The sequence below is a fragment of the Stenella coeruleoalba genome, assembly GCF_951394435.1.
Source record: "Stenella coeruleoalba genome assembly, chromosome: 10".
Taxonomy (NCBI): Eukaryota; Metazoa; Chordata; class Mammalia; order Artiodactyla; family Delphinidae; genus Stenella; species Stenella coeruleoalba.
In genome coordinates, this window is record NC_137156.1 from 72,557,079 (window position 1) to 72,570,138 (window position 13,060).

Consider the following 13,060-nt stretch of genomic DNA (forward strand, 5'->3'; position numbering starts at 1 on the left):
CTGTACCCCAAAACAAATAAGTGACAAAATCCAAATTACATCTTGATCTTTATCATAATCCACAAAGCTTTTTTCTAAAATTTCATATGTCCATAGCGTTTAACTTCATTCTTATCCCTCACAACTATATAGAGTTGGCCACCTTAAGTCCAAAGCATCTGACTGAGTAAACACCATCTATATTGGGCATGTTTAAATGGTTTCCATCTTTGCCTCAATTACATTATGTTTATGAGGCTCATATTTCTCCTTTATTACTGCCTATATTTTTTTCATTTTCCACTTACTTTTTATAAAATAATGAGAAGATTAAAGAACTACTCAAATGATTCCACAAACTCTGCTCTACAAATATGGTGATGTTGCTGAAATAAAACTACTTGTTATCAGGTAAGGCCATAATATAGTAGCTCAAAATGTTGGTTCACAAGCTGAAGCACAGAAGTCAAGATTAAGGTATGAAAGGCAGTTTATCAGTGTTATCACCTAGAGTACAAAAATCATACAAAAGTAAAGCCATAGGCAGCTGGTATACATGGGGCACTGAAGGCAGTTTCAGCACATAACTCTCAATCTTGTACGCTTCACAGAATAATTAAATGATTTTCATTCATGAGCATTCTCACACCACTCTCAGAAATTGTACACTATGAATTACTTTAACTATTGCTTTCTATTGGTCTAACAAAGTCAGTTTAATTGCACCCATTAACTGCAAACATTTGCAAACATTTTAAAACAAGATCCATACTCTGTGCTTTGCTCAAAACTCACTGAAAAGGACCTGGTCCCAGACGACATTCAGAGAGATGCTCAAAACCAACAAACAGCGTGGAGTCCCACGACAGATCTTTTATCAGGAGCATCTTCACCTGGAAAATGGTCTTTTAAAGTTATTAAGGCTGCATAAAGTGTGTTTGGTCAATGAAATCAGAATGGGCACTGCTAGGATTCCCACGACCATATTCATAATCTTTCTATTGTTTTCCAGGTCATCCTGCTACTCCCTTACCCCAATTTCAAACTCCATACTCCCACAAACACCAAAAGCAGGTAGTTATTGCCACGAAAGTGGAATGAAAGAAGAATAAAGAGAATTCAGCATCTCTGGTTGTGTCAGTCCCCTACTGAAACCCTTTGGTGGTTAAGCTTGAACTTCATCTCCTTAGTGGATCACAGGGTCTTCGTGCCTGTTACTCTCCCTGGCCTCTCTCACAAACCTCCACCCCCAGCCAAGCTAAACTCCATCTCCTCAGGTCTACTTTCATCTCCCCAAACCCCCAACCTTCCATTCTCTTGCTCATCTTTGGACCTGGACTGTTCCCCCTGTTATTTGTACCATCAAAACCAAGCCCAAGGACTTCCCTCGTGGTCCAGTGGTTGAGTTCGCTTTCCAATGCAGGGGCTGTGGGTTCGATCCCTGGTCGGAGAGGTAAGATCCCACATGCCTCGCAGCCAAAAACCCAAAACATAGAAAAGAAGCAGTATTGTAACAAATTCAATAAAGACTCAAAAAAAATGTGATAGGGGAAGGACGTTTAAAAAAACAAAACAAAAAACCAAGCTTACCCCAGCCAGGTCCTCTTAGTGTTCTACCTCTCCTTAGGTGTTACCTTCTTCTAGAAGCCTGTCTCCATCCTTCATCCATGAATCTCCCCCGTCCTCCTAGAGGAGGACAGCCTGGGTGTTCTGTCATAAGAGCTTCCATTACAGTAGCCTGCTTACTTGTTTGGTGCCCCCCTAGAGGCTACAATCCCTGAGCCCCCCAAAATCACCTGTTTACAACTGCATCCCCAGTGCCAGCAGAGAGCTGCCATGAAGCAAGCACACATATATATAGTGAAAATATAATATAATGGCTTAACTCTTTGTTAATAAAGTCCATCATGAAAGCACACCGGGCATTCTTGTTTTCCAGGGTAAAATAGCTTATAAAATGACAGTTACGGGCTTTCCGGGTGGTGCAGTGGTTGAGAGTCCACCTGCCGATGCAGGGGACACGGGTTCGTGCCCCGGTCCGGGAAGATCCCACATGCCATGGAGCGGCTGGGCCCGTGAGCCATGGCCGCTGAGCCTGCGCGTCCGGAGCCTGTGCTCTGCAATGGGAGAGGCCACAACAGTGAGAGGCCCACGTACCAAAAAAAAAAAAAAGACAGTTACTTAGCTGATCCTTTGCATAAAAAACCTGTTGTAAAAAAAAAAAATCATTTTAGACCTGGAAAAGAGCCAGATGGTTTTGATATATATTAAGAAACGGAGAAATAAGTAGAAAGCTAGCGGTAAAGCCAGAAATGGAATTTAGGTCTCTTGACTTGCAGGTCAGTGCTCACATCTCTATATCCAAAAGAATCTGCTCGGGGCGGGGGGCGGGGAATTCCCCGGTGGCGCAGTGGTTGAGAGTCCGCCTGCCGATGCAGGGGACACGGGCTCGTGCCCCGGTCCGGGAAGATCCCACATGCCGCGGAGCGGCTGGGCCTGTGAGCCATGGCCGCTGAGCCTGCGCATCCGGAGCCTGTGCTCCGCAACGGGAGCGGCCACGGCAGTGAGAGGCCCGCGTACCACCAAAAAAAAAAAAATCTGCTCGGAAGTTATTCTAAGCATCTATTCATGTTGCTGATTTTAAGGATGTCCCCTCAATGTATTTGAAGGCTCTGTATGAAAAGATAGTACTTTCTCAGACTTAACAAAAAAGGTAAGGAATTTCCCTATTGTACCCCTACTGACTGCTCTGTGCTTGCAAGCCTGATGAACAGCAGTCACTGAAACTCCAGTGCCTTTATATCCACCCAGCATCAAACAGGACCTATTTTCAACGAGCTCCTAAGAATACCAAGCTATCATCCAATTCACTATGTAACCTCCTGCTTCCCCCCATGGAGAGGTTTCAGAAACAAGATGGCTAGAGAACCAAAGCGGGTGGGGGGAAGAAGCAGGGAGACTCTTACCCAGAAGGAACAAAAAGCACACATCACCAGACAGAAAGAAAACACATCTGAAGCCCTCTCCTGAGAGCCAAATGTGGAAAAGGATCAACAACGCTGCTCCACTAGGATCCTGACCTTTGAACCACAGTCTTGCTCCTCCAGGGATGGCAGTTAGCTTGCAGCCAGCTGGCAGGAACGCAGCATGGCTAATCTGCCTTAAACCAGGAATAAGAAAGTCATCTCGGTAGGAGTTTGGTGCCTACCGGTGTCACTAAGAAAATAACCATGGATCAGACCAACCTCACATCTTACAGAGCCACTCAACCTTCCACCTTCAGAGTGTTGTTCTCCACCCTCAGAGCAGCTCCCAGACCCCAAATCACCTTGGGCCCCTACCTTCAATCACCTTGGGCCCACAGAAGATGAACTTCCCACCCTGACCACACCCATCTTGTTTTAGAGAAATCTGCTACAAAAGAACTAGTAACTACAGTGCACAACTCAGCATAATTCCTTACATAAAACCCTGCCCTTTCTTGCTATAATTAGCCATACTGTTTTAGGGGAAAGCCTCTCACAGTTTGCATAAGGATCTGAGCATATTCTTAAAGAACACATTGCTCAATTCCCATTCAAGCTCTTGTCTTCTGAGCCACTAAGAAATTGCCTTGAATTAATAGTTTGCTCTTAATACACTTACAGAGAATGCACTTTGCTGCCTGTAATTCATTCACATTCTGAAATCACAGAATGACAACTACCTTTAGGGGTGGAAAGCTGTAAGGCAGGAAGAAAGAATTAGACTCCCCCCATGCATACACATACACGTGCGTGCACATACTGCACGCATACAAGAGAATTAAGTGAGCGAAATGTAGAATTTGAAGAACAAACCACAGCAAAGTAAAGCTGCTTGTATAAGGCATCTATGAACATTGCCACTGGCCTTCCATCTATAGGTGTACCCCAGGGATGCCCTCCAACCCAACCCATACTCCTCATCTGCTGGGGCTGCAATCTCACTATTGACTCCGAGGAAAAAGTAATCACTTAGCTCTTTCCTGAAAGTGCTGGCTGCCTTCCTTTCCTTCTCTCTCTCTCTCTCCCTTTTTTTTTTTTTAATTTTGTTGAGTGCCCACTAGGTGCCAGCAACTAGAGATTTCCTGGAACTTCAAAGCAACAAATCTGGAAAATGAAAGTGGAGAAGAAATGCACAAAATGCTAAATGCAGAACTTGAGGCACAGACCTGGGAAACAGGGCCAGCCAAGTGCTAAGGAAATCCGGATAGAGCAGAAGTTGAACTGGCCCAAGAGAGGGGTGACCAATTACATCAGCAATTAAGTCAGTGAGGTAGTGGCCTCGAGTTTCCCCAGCTGAGACAGAGTGAGTAGCAAATCATGCAGAGAACTCGGCCCTAGCCATAAAAGAGACAATCTGGCTCTTGCTGGTGCCTTTGGCATTGACACTGGTGGGGCTCAGTTGTTGCTTCTGTTGTAACTGTGTGTAAACACACTGCTCCTACAATACCCACTGATAATTTAACAGCCTGAGAGTCAAGCAGATGTGGGTTCACCCAACCAAGTTCCGGTTCTACCACGGCATTAATTTTAAGCAAGTTCCTCTGCTGATTTATTCAATCAACAAATATTTATTCAGCAGCTACTATGTGTCAAAGATTTTTCTAAGCACTGGGGGATACAGCAAAAGGCAAAAGCTCTTGCCTTCATAGAGTTTATCAAATTCTTTGAGCCTCAGTTTCCTCATCTATAAAATGGGATAATATACCTACCTTTATGGGTATTATGAAATGAGGGGTATAAAGCACCTAGCACATAGTAAATGCTCATAACTGGTGTCCTTCATAGAACAGAGCAAACTTATCCACAACCCCCAATTAGAGTGTAAGCTCCAAGTGAGGAACTGTCTATGGTTCACCCCATACCACCAGTACCTATCACATAGTAGATGCTCAATAAATGTTACACAAATCAATGAATGAGTCCTCAAGCTATAGTAGCCATTATTATGGTAACTGATAATAATTATTCTTCCCCAAACCACTGAGGTTCTACTACCTTAAAAAGCAACAGGACATTAAATTAAAGGCTTTTTTTTAAAGTAAGGTGCACTACATAATATATCTTTCGGATTTTTTTTAACATGACAGCAAATGTAATTAAGCATAAGTATTCCAATTCATAGAATCTATGAGTACAGAGACCTACATGGACAGCTAATGTAGATGCTACCTCCTACTTTCCTAAGCACAAAGTAAGGACAAGGTGGCCAGACCTCAGGTTGATCCAGAAGACACTTAAAAAGTAAGTTAAAGTTTAGCAGATGTGCTAAAAGATGATCTATCAGTAAAGATAAGCTTTTTAAAAAGTGCTGCATAAACAATCACAAAATCTCAATGGCTTAAAACAACAAAGGTATTTCTCAGTCACATTGTATGTCCAATGACAGTTGACTGGAAGCTTTGCTCATTTAGTGACTCAGGGACCCTGGCAGATGGAGGCTCCATCTCAACAGGTGCTTGCATGATCATCACAGCAGAAAAGAATACTGGATGGTCTCACACTGGAAATTAAATGTTCTAGCATAGAGGTAACACAACATACACCTGGAGAAAAAGTAGCTATGGCGAACATTAACAGCCTCTACCCTGGATGATACTAAAACACAGCAAGCTGTGGAATAACAAAGGGATTTGTTAAAGAGGATGCTCCAGTAAAACATCTGGACAGCTCTAAGATTCACATAATCCTAGACCTGGGAGAATGTGTAGGGATCATTTCAGATCAGTGGCCTCAACATAAAGACATACCAGACTACACAAACCTGGACCCCGAATTTTCAGAGCAGCTCTGCTTTTTTCTGTAAATATACTCGGGGTCCAGACAAGTTTTTTTTCAGGAAACAAAAGTTTCTGCAGCTGAAAAACATTTGAAAACCGCTAATGTAAACCAAATCCTTTATTTTACAGATTAAAAAAGTAGAGAGACAGGAGAAAAAAAGGAGGCCCAGGAAGTTAAATTGACCCTGCCCCACCCCTAAGAAAGCTCCAGAATGATTAGCAGATGTGGAAATAAGCCCACTGACAGAATTTGTTTTAACGTTCACCACTCTCTGGCCATACCCTTCATCTCTGCTACCTTTGGCACAATGGAGCCAGACCCAGACCAAAATCATGTCATACAAGGTCATCAAGGGTTCAGTAAATGATAGAGACAAGAAGTAGAAGTCCCCACCTATTGCACTAAATAATGATTCACATCCCATTAACAATTCTCTACATTACTCATTCCCTACTTCCTGGTAAATGTGAAGCCATTAGTAGAAGTTAATACTAACCTTCAAGAGACCTTCATTTTTGTTCTCAGAAGATTACAGGTAAGCAGCCAACTATGATTTGTGTTCACTCAGTTCCATTCTCTTCTCACGTTCCCAGCTCACCTTTGTGCCCAGCTTCTCCTCCACTTTCATTCACACTAAAGCACTGGTGTCACGTATTTAAGCCTCAATGATCTTCCAACCTCCAGTCTCTGTCTTTTCCAAATCATCTTACACAGTTGTCCCTCAGTATCTGCACGGGATTGGCTCCCAGAACGACCATGGATAGCAAAATCCAAGGATGCTCAAGTCCCTTACAGTCAACCCTCCAGACGCAGAACCCGTGTATACTGAGGGCCACCTGTACTCGTTAGCCCAGGACTAAAACTCAGACTTCTCAGCCTGGAATCCAGCTGCCTCCTCAATTTTACCCCAAGCTACTTTTCCAACACTATCTCTTCTGTGGCAATATTTGCCCAGCCAAAGGCAGGATGATGGCCCTGAAAGTCAAAATGACATAGTGATGAATCCTAGATCTTGTGCAAATGCCTTAATCTGATTTTTGATGTTCTCCCCTTTAAAATAGGTATGATGCCATCTACTTTGAAAGGTTCTTGAGAAGGTATGTATCAGCAAGGATTATGTTTGATTACAAGTAACAAATAGTGGCTTACAAGTAAGGAGGTTATTTGTTTTAAGCAACAAGAAGTACAGGGGAAGGCAGTCTAAGCTGTTACTATGGCTCAACAATGTCAATCAAGACCAAGAGCCTTCCAGGTTCCAGCCTTGTCGTTTTTTAATACATGGTCTTATCTTTGTTGTTGTAGTTTGAGGCTGCGCCTCAAGGCATTGTGCCCATTTTCCCAGCAGCAAGAAGCAAAAAGCGGTCAAATGCTGCTGGGGTATACCAGCCAAGTGTGTCCTCCTCACTAAGCTTTAAGGAAGGCCCCCATCCAACAACATCCACTTGCATCATTAAGACCTGAATTTTGTGGCCATTCACGTAAGGGAGTTTGGGAGCGTGAGATGCGCATATCCCCATCCCAAACAAAATTGGAGTTCTTTTAGTTGGAAAGGAGAGAATGAATATTGGATAGGCAATCAGCAATGTCTACCCCAATATTAAATTATATACTTTACGTAAAGTGCTAAGCAGAGTACATAGCACGTAGTTAACTGCTCGATAAAAGTTAAGCTATAATTATTGCTATTATTATAATTATTATTGTTATTATTATTCACGTGTCTTACCCTCTAGCCAAATGGAATAACTCATTATAACCAGATGTGCTCCTTACACTTCTACTATATCTACTGCTCTATCTGTACCTCTAAAACTGTCACTGCTTCAAGGTCCAGGAAAATGCCATTTCATCCAAGAATTCTTTCCTGACACCTACTCCTAATAAGTTCTATGGTAACAGGACTCACGTCAGACAAAAATTCTTGAGCTCCTCACTCCATTGAGCACAGTCCCTCAAACACAGTAGGTTCTAATAAATAGTGCCTTGATCATTTAAGTAATTCACATATACACTCATGTATATATTCATACCTGCTTTTACAGTCAGTCCTCTAGAATCAAACATGGTATATTCCTGAAATGCACAAGTAAAACACTAGGTTTATATGTCATAAAGCCAGGGATAGGAGTGAGGGGAGGAAGACTGCATTCCCCAAGAATGAAAAGAAAAAATTACAAAATTCTCTAAAAACACCATACTTTTTACACATTGTAGGAGTTCAGATTATAGTTCATCAAATATTCCCTCCCCAACTATGGGCAGAGTCTACTTTTACCCATGGATGTTGGGTTTCCCCATGTGACTTGGTATATCCAAAAACACTGTTAGTGGAAATGACACTAGCTTGTGCAACTTGGCAAGGCTCTTGAATACAGTGATCTGCCGCGATAAGAGCATGCTCCAAGGAGCTGCTATCCCTTCAGCCTGGGCCCCAAACACAGGTGGAGCAGATCAGAATCCAACTTACAGCTTATAGCAGAGCCACCACGAGGAGCCCAACCTAGATGAGCCAAATAACAGTCAACTGACAGACTCATGAGGGTGAGAATAAATACCTGTTTTTTTGTTTGTTTGTTTGTTTTTTAAGAAGATCCCTCTTTTCTTTTTTAAAAATATTTATTTATTTATTTATTTATCTGGCTGCGTCGGGTCTTAGCTGCAGCACACGGGATCTTCATTGCAGCATGTGGGCTCTTTGTTGTGGCACGTGGGCTTTTCTCTAGTTGTGGCGCGGTTTTCTCTAGTTGTGGTGCGCTTTTCTCTACTTGTGGTGCACAGGTTCCAGAATATGAGGGCTCAGTAGTTAGTTGCCCCATGGCATATGGGATCTTAGTTCCCCGACCAGGGATCGAACCCGTGTCCCCTGCATTGGAAGGTGGATTCTTAACCACTGGACCACCAGGGAAGTCCCAAGAATAAATAAATACCTGTTGCTGTAAGTCTGGGAGTTTTGTTATGCAGCAAACGTTGACTAATGTATTTTTTACCATTTGATATAATTTCACATTTATTACATAATCATTCATTTTGTTCTTTTCCTTCTGGTAAGAAGAACCAGTTAAAGCATCTCTGCCTTTGGTACACCTAATGATTTCTATCTTTTGATCAACTGTTTTAAATTTATGAGACCTACATTATCATGAACATCAATGCTTTTCTATTTCCCTTTTGTTCTACTGTCTTCCTAAAATAAGGAAAATCACAATAAAGTATCAAGGAATAACATAAACATTGCTAAAACTGAACTGCTGGCTGGCAGGTAGGTCTCCCACGTGACAGCCAAAATGTTAACTTCTGAGCTGATAAAAGGGGTTAAAGCAAGTCCCAGTAAAACAAACAAAAATGTTGATTGTACAAAGTCAATGCCACCAAAATCAAAGACTATCTGTTGAGGTGAATTTCTGGACTCCAACACCATTCATCTAAACTCACTTTTCAGGATACCTGTTTTGGCCAACCATGACCACTGAGTTTCATCAATGGGAAGAAGACACTGATAGGCTTAAGTCTGTGGGTTTTGTAGCATAATAGAGCAAGAGAGCAATACTGTTTTAATAGAATCATTTTAAATATAATTATATTTAATCACTAATGAAAAAGAATCTCTTTGTAAGTGGAAGAGAAAATAAAATTCCTATCCTTTAGCAAAAACAAAACAAGAGAAAAAAAAGAGAAAAAAAAAAAACAAGAAAACAAGCCAATTGGATGAAAACAGCATGTATTCAACTAAGACCTATTCAGAACTCCAAGTGGAAATTTAAGATATCAAGAAAAATGGAAGAGTGTGCATTCTATTCTGTTTTACCTTTTTTTAAGTCACCGTTAAGTTTGAAACCAAATTTCCTTTGGGCCAAAACTGACATACTGGAAATATATAATACACAAAATTACTTAAATTGCCTGTTGGTGGAGGCAACAGCTTTCAAAGCGGCAAGGCAAATAGGACAGTGCAAAGACCATCAATATGGCAGTGAACTCTTAACAGAATAGACCCTATGTAAGCCGGAAGAGCCCACACTGCAGACTGGACACATGCAGACTGCACAACCAAAATTTGAATTCAAGGCCATGTCCAAGGTCATGGGCTCTGGGTCAGAGAAACCAGGGCTCAAGTTCTCACTCTCACACTAAACTGTGGCAAGATACTTAATTCCTTTTAGTTTCCTCATCTATAATTTGAGGATAATAATAGTCCTACCTACCTCATAGGGGCTTTGCAGGGTTTAAAAAAGAAAATACATGTAAAGTACTCCCCAAAGTGCTAGCATATGCAATAACAATAATAATGATAATAGTAATAATACTACCTTGACAAACCTGTCTCCTACATGAAGACCATCCTAATCAGTAAACGCTGGCTCACAATCTGTTCATGAAATGCTGAATGTACAGCTTTATATTCACATCCAGGTACAACTTCTATAAGGTGACAGCTCTCTGGTTCAACCAGTAATTTTTCCACTGAATTCAGTGACAAGAGTATTGAAAAATTAGCCTTTCACTAATAGAGAATTGAGAAGGATCTGCTCCTTCCGCCCACAATCCATCCACCCTTGAAGATCTTGCTGGTGAAAGCCATGCTTCCATCACAATCCACACACCACCACCCCCAAACTGTACAAGGCTTTCATTAAAGCACAGAAGCAGACCGACAAGATGGCTCACCTTAAAAGCAAATTCACCTTAAACGCAAACTCTTCTACCCTTCAGAAAGGATCTGGCTTGACCCCACTGCCACCTCCAAACTGGCATCCAAACTGGAAGTGAAGAAGGCAGCCTTCACTTCAGAAGTTGGGTTATACTGTCAAAAACTAAAAGAATCTATTCGTGGTAATCCAAATAAAGCATGCTTGCCTGCTTCAAAAATATCTTAAAAATCCACCCAATAGAGCCAAGAGCCAAGTACTGTATACTGAGAAACAATGTGACTTTACAAGGACAAGAGTGACCATAGGAGACAAAGCGCCACACCCTTTTCCAGATACCTCAAGAGTAAATGGTATCTCTTATAAAGGAGCCTGCAATTCTAGAGAAATAGGTGGACAATTCTAACCCCCAACACCTTCTCCCATTTCATTCTTTACACAGATGCATTTCATTTTCATTTTTAAGCCAACGGCCTGAGCATCCCCAACTACTACAACTAAAAAAAGGGTTGGGGGTGACAAATACAAGTCAAGCATACTTGCTTCTAAGCCCATTTTCGAAGAGTTTTCTTCTCGCTTGTCTGCCTCTCACAGCTGGAGCCTCATACCTGGTATAAACCAATGGTTAAGTAAAACCACTGATTTAAAAAGCCAACCAGGAAACTAACCCTGACAGTGGGAACTGCCCTCCTCTCTCGAGCATTGATTGGCTCCTGAGATTCCAGCGGTCCCCATTCTGCCCACCTAAGTGGTAGGTGTGGCTGTCAATCACAGAAGGAGCTGACAATTCACCGCTCCGGGAGTAAACTGCCTTTCATCCAGCAAAGGCAGGTAGCCGCCTAAAATCGATCCTCTCGTAACAGAGCGGACCCTCCCTCTCGCGCAAGGAGAACAGAGACCCTTAAGTACAAAATAAATAAGGCAGGGCCGATCGTAGTTTACGAGCGCTGTTTTATTATCCCGCACCAAAGCAGCCCTTAATCTTCACTGTCCTAAGATGATCTTTCAAAGGCTCCGACAGTAATAAAAAAAATAAATAAAATGAATAGGTACAATCCTATAAGTATCGCTTTTCTTGTATAATTCGGAGATGGGAAAGACGAGGGTAGGAATGTCGTTCAGTTTAATTTCACAACGTATTCGTTTGCATATACCACCACCCTCTACCCCTCCCCAATAAATCCGCTTCATGTTCTCTGACACGGTTTTGTTTGTTTGTTTGTTTTAAACCGCTGCCCTCGGAGCCCACCGAAGCAGCTAGGTACCCCACCCCCTAGTCTGAGGCTCCACCTTTCTCTACTTTGTTCTGCTTGGGAATTCCCTGAGACCCTTGCCCCTGCCAACACCCCACCCTTCAAGGCAAGAGGGGGAAAGCCAGGCGAAAGAGGGGGAGATGGAAAGAAGAAAGGCAATAGCAATGAGGGTGGCTGCAGGAGAGGGACTGCGGGAGGTGGCCCGGGCCGCCAGGGCGAGCGAGCGGCCCCCGCGCGCCGGAGGAAGCCGTGCACTTGTTCCAATCCGGGGGTTTCTACATCGAGACAAATCCGCCCTTAGGCCGCCCCATCCTTTCCCCCGCCCCAGCAAGCCCTGGTGGAGGCGGGTGGTTCACCCCTCGGCTCCCCCCGATAACGCATTGCAGCTCCCCACGAGTGAGGGGGACCCGGCACGAGGGATGCCCGGGCACGGGCGCCCCGAGGGAGTCGGGCGCCCAGCGGCCCCGGCGTCGACGTCTCACCTTTCCGATGCTCGCCCCGGGGCCGTCCCACATGGATTCTTACAACCTCTTGTCGCCTTGGCCCCGGGCGGCCGGGAGGAGCCGGAGCCGGCACCGGAGCCGAAGCCCGAGAGAGCAGGAGCGGGAGGAGGAGGAGGAGCAGGGAGGGGAGCGGGGGGAGGGAAGGAGGAAAGGCGCCGTTCCGAGGGCCGAGGCCGGGCGCCGGGCCGGGCGGGGCCGACGGCCGAGGGGGCGGCACCCGCCGCAGTCTCGAGACTCGCGCTCTCTCGGGCGCTGCCAGAACTGCGCTCCGCCGGGCCCCCCGCCCGGCCGCTCGGCGCGCTCGCTCGCTCGCCGCTGCCCTGACTCACATTCCCAGCATTCCCGAGGAGCTGCTGGGGGGGTGGGGGGGGGGGCCGGGGCTGGGACGCGGCCACCTCCGCGGGGGGCAGCAGAGAGCGCCCGGCCGGGGCGGGGTTCAGGCGCGGGGGTCTTCGTAACGCCTCCTCCCAGGAGGCCGCTGTCTCGGAGCATCTCGTCTCCATCCCCTGTCCCCGACGCCCCTTCCCGGCTACCCTCCCCCAAAAGCTGCCAGGCACTCCGGGGATTAGTTAGGTGGCTTCAGCGACAGGGACAGGGATGACACTTGGTGGAGGGGGTGCAACTACCTTTCAAGTTAGGCTTTAGAGCGGGGGTCGAGGTTCCCTTACCCTGGCACCCTCCCATTAGTTTTATCTTCTTTAGGAGGGTGAAGGGATTTCAAAAAACTTTTACTTTCTTGTTCCTCCGAAGGAAAAAGAGAATGGAAATGAAGAAGGGAGCAAGAAAATAATACCATCATCATCATTCATAGTTGCCATCATTCATTGAGTGCCTCATCTGTGCCCAGCAAAGTGTGTGCATCGTCCTATTTAAGG

The 13,060-nt window shown here is 44.5% G+C and overlaps 1 protein-coding gene across 6 annotated transcripts in view; it reads right to left on the reverse strand.

The window, feature by feature from the left end:
• ERC2 (ELKS/RAB6-interacting/CAST family member 2) overlaps positions 1 to 12,374 on the reverse strand; it is an 865,290-nt gene extending 852,916 nt beyond the window's left edge. For 5 of the 6 annotated variants that reach the window (XM_079933813.1, XM_079933814.1, XM_079933812.1 and 2 more), the window contains exon 1: positions 12,165 to 12,374. The gene's annotated coding sequence lies outside the window, so the exon portion shown is untranslated. Of the gene's footprint in view, positions 1 to 10,968; positions 11,043 to 12,164 lie in introns of those variants that run through there. The other variant, XM_079933811.1, reaches the window with a different exon arrangement.
• Positions 12,375 to 13,060: the final 686 nt, after the last annotated feature.